This window comes from Bombina bombina, chromosome 3 (assembly GCF_027579735.1).
Source record: "Bombina bombina isolate aBomBom1 chromosome 3, aBomBom1.pri, whole genome shotgun sequence".
Lineage (NCBI taxonomy): Eukaryota > Metazoa > Chordata > Amphibia > Anura > Bombinatoridae > Bombina > Bombina bombina.
In genome coordinates this window covers 771,166,542-771,171,073 of record NC_069501.1, presented here as the reverse complement: position 1 = coordinate 771,171,073, position 4,532 = coordinate 771,166,542, and positions in this window count along the sequence as shown.

The window sequence follows — 4,532 nt, the reverse complement described above, 5'->3', positions numbered from 1 at the left end:
TTAGCCTACCTTATGAAAGTAGGATTTTTAGCTTGTGTATATTGTATACTTTTTTAGAAAGACACTGGTGTCTACATATTTCCTTTTAACTATTTGTGATATTTGAATTTTAAGAATTGTGATACTAATAAAAAAGCAAATAATTTTAACATATCTATGGGTCTGGGAGTGTTTATTTACAATAGAGAAATTTGGAATAAGCAACGCAGTTGCGCCACCTTTTTTTGCACATTTTCATGGGCATTCCATGGGAGTAACCTGTATTTTAATAGGAAAACATCCCAAGGATTTTCTCAATTTTTAAAAGGACAATCCTCCATATTAGGTGCACCTTTTCACCTACACCAGTCTCGCCAGTCTTTTTAGTAAGAGATTTTTAATAGTAATAAATCTACTGAATGCACAGTGAAACTTACATATGTATTATTTGAACTGTTAGTACACAGAAACCATGTTTACTTTTAGTGAACGTACATTGTATGTTGCGTAAACATACTTTTAATACATGCACCCTACCCATTCCCGAGATTCAAGTTCTCTGACGATCCCTATTGTTTCCTAAGGAAACCACATCGCCGCTCATCGGTACTGAGAAGGTCAGCGCACTTTTTTATAAAATATCACCAGGCACACAGATTGCAAGATTGGCGAAACAAAAAGGCCATTTCTCGTAGGTACAGTGCGTACATTTGTTTCCATTGTAAAAGCTTCTATCCATGCCTACATACTAAAAAATTCTACATTAAATCATAATTAAACAAAGACTAAAAATGTTGATATTACAACATACATTCATGATGTTTTGTCTAGCTTTTTCTGCTAGATATAACAATTTTCTTAAACAAAATAATGTTATTAAATAGAGAAACATTTAGTTGTTCTACCAAGTACATGAAATAATGGAAAATAGTAAACCACTTCAGGCAAAGACTGTTAAACAAGTTTAGAATGTTCTAATCATAATTAGTACAACTTATGGTCACAAAGTAATAGCCATGGTGGTTACATTCAGGATTTTAGCCTAGACATATGGGAAGGGCCATTCAGGGAAGTACCATCACTGCAGATACACAAGGAACATATAACATGTGTGTGGCCTTAGAAATATACCATATGCAAGTTATAAAAAGCTTTTCTTTTCATTATTATTACTAAAGTCCGTACTGCAAAAATGCTGCATAAAATAAGTTTATTGTTATTTCTGCACAATATGTTTTATTTTAACTAAATAAAAAGAGAAAACTACTGAAAATGTCATCTTTTTGAGGATGTGTAAACAGAATCAGAAGGATTGAGTGGTGTAGTGGTGGTGAAGTGTTCTGCTCCCCTCTGAACTCCCCCAATACCAGCAATTTAAGACGATATTTGCTACATATAATGGACTTGTTGGCCTAGGCCAAAATACTCCCCTGGAAAGATCCCAAGCTGAAAGGTACATACAACTCCAAATTAAACTGTTATGATTCAGAGACATCATGAGGTTTTAATAGAACTTTTATTTTGCTTCCATTATCCCATTTACTTAATTTTCGTGTAATCCTTTGCCAAAAAAACACATCTTAAGGGACAAAAAAAAAAACCTTTTATGCACCTCTCTAATTATGGTGCTGCTATTTTGGAGCCTAGGCTACATTGTAGGTATCTGAAGGAGAGTTGCTGCACATGAGCAAACATCAGTTTTGGAATGTAGTGAAAGCAGAGCTTATAAAATATATTGTATAGTCTTTAAAGTCCCTTTAAAATGCCCAGGAACAGCAATTCCCAGGACTACAGTCATTGGCTCACCAGATTTGATAATCTATGCCAGTAAAACATTGCTGCTCTTAAGCTGACTAACTATATGATTAACCACAGTGCCACTTTCAACTTATAATATAAGCGAAAAACCAGATGCGCGCAAACACCCGCAAAAAAAACCCCTTTTTTGCTTGCGCATAACTATTGGCGATCCACTCGTAATCTGGCCCTTAGTGCAATAATGAAAATACGTGATTTTTTTCCCAGTTTAAAAGTTGTTGTTGTTTTTTTAATAAACTTCATATTTTACTCTTGAGTGTTTGTCTTTATTACATTATACTTGATACTTGATGATTTCAGTGTAGTCAGTTGTATAGTGTGTAACTAAATCACTTTAAAGGAAACCAGTATATGTTCTTATTATACTAAGGTCTATATATATAAATATAGATTTTTAGTATAAAGTAGTAGATAGGGCATTCATGAAAGGACACTGTGCTGTATTTTCCCACCTTAAAGGGACACTGTACACTAGAATTTCCTTTGCATAAATGTTTTGTAGATAATCCATTTATATAGCCCATCTGGGAGAGTTTTTGTAGCAATGCTGATTTTCAGACTCCTAACCAAGCCACAAAGTATCAGATATATACTGATATCTACCTACTCCTGTTTGTGTAATTGGTCTTTTCATATGCAGGGGAGGAGGAAGGGTCTGATCTTCCTGCTTTTTCAGTTACTTTCAGTGGGTGCTCTGCCTAAAGGGATATGGCTGCACCTCACTGACGAGGCCCACAATAGGCGAAACGTACGTCTGTGGTTTTGCTGTTTCTCTCATTCAGAGAGGGATTGCCTAGTGTTTCGGAGCTGGACTGTACTGTGAAGTAAAAGGCACATGCTGAGCAAAAAGAGTCTGCTTCTTGGGTGGTAACTAGCCATAGAACAAGCTATTATGCTATTGTTCGTTCCCAGGTAGAGCGCTTCTCTGTTTTTATTTATGTGTATTTATGAGTTTTATATGTGTAAATATGTCTGTTATTTTTATTATTATTATTTGTATAGTGTCACAATATACACATAAATACACATTGTATACACATATATACAATTTTAAGCCCTATCCAGTCATACCTTGAAATATGCAATATCATTTCTAAAAATGTTAATGTTTTAATAGAAATACTTAAAATTTGTATGCTCCCTGATGCTAGCTTTATCTATTGAAAAAGAAGAGCACAAAGCGCATACCAGATTCAAGGTAAAACGTTTTCCACTTTATTTTGTGCACACAATCTATTGCACTTACAAGAGATTAATTAAACATTGCCTTATACGTGAGTCTCTCTGCTCCAGACACTTCAGCAGGTAGTGACCTCTGCTTCACTTGCGGCTCTGTGTGTTCCTGTGCTCTCTCCAAACTTATAGACCAATAAAAACTATTGTCCAATGTAAAAGTTAATTTAAAATGTGTAATCTTTACTCTTCTTACGTGCTGAGTCCAATAGCTACCGGCATATCACCCTGCCTACGTGTTTCATTTGTCCTCTGCAAACTTTCTCAAGACCATGGGTGTATCCATAGCTTTATCTATGTGTTTAATTCTATATGTTTAACTAGACTTTTGGATTGCATTTTTATGTTTTATTTTTTTTTAAATACTTTGATCAGTTTGTCTACATGTAGGTAACTCTGAGGATACATTTGGAGAAATATCTTAGACAATAGCTGGTATATAGACTTGTTATCTCCATTCCTAGGTCCAATACAGTACTATAGGTACACCTATAGGAGTTGGAAGTGATTGCACTATACATTTGTATCTTTATACACATCTATAAATTGATTTTGATACCTTATGTCAAATAGGTTTTGATACATTTAGGATACACATTGCTACATTCCCTTGTTGTTGTTACACATAGTTTGAGGGTGGGGCTTAAAAGACCATTTTCTTAGTGCAGGAATTACAACTGAGGTTTGTGATAATAATAGAGAATTTGTTTTTATCACTAACAAGGATTGTCTATACTCATTGATGTTCTGCAAATGGTCCCACTATTGCTACACTATATGTTTATTATTGCACTGTATAATATTAACACAGGATTAGTAACTATGAGCATTCACAATGTATTTGTTTTTTTCTATGGTTGCTATGGCAACAGTTGAGCGTTTTTTTTTTTCACAGTGGGTGGGGTTTCAATTGGTATAAAATGTTTGATTCACTCTGTACAATTGTTGGTCTGGTGAAGGGGTGAAAATAAATAAATATATATATATATATATATATATATATATATATATATATATATATATATATATATATATATATATATATATATATATATATATATATACATGACCAACAGCATTGGTACCCTTGCATTTTAAGAGAAAAACACAAAAAAGCTTGTCTGTATTTCGCCAAAATACGTGTTGACAAGAAATAGTCTTTCTGGGAGAATATTTAGAAATGATTTATGCTGCATTTTGTCATTGAAGATTTGAAGATTTATACTTGTATACATGCAATACTTTTTAATTATTTAGCAAAATGTTATAGCTTCTGTTTTATGATATTTTATAATCTTGTCACTGAATTGCACAAATTCACACATATGAAAGAACAGAAGTTATCTATTAAAATACACAGCTGCTTCTAGACTCAAGCATTTTTTAAATGTCAAAACATACTGTATTTAACCACTAGATGGAGCTCCTTCCTTGGCAATCACCGTCTTGTGTCCATTGTTGCAAAGCTAATATAGATTCCAGCATCTTATGCCAAACACAAA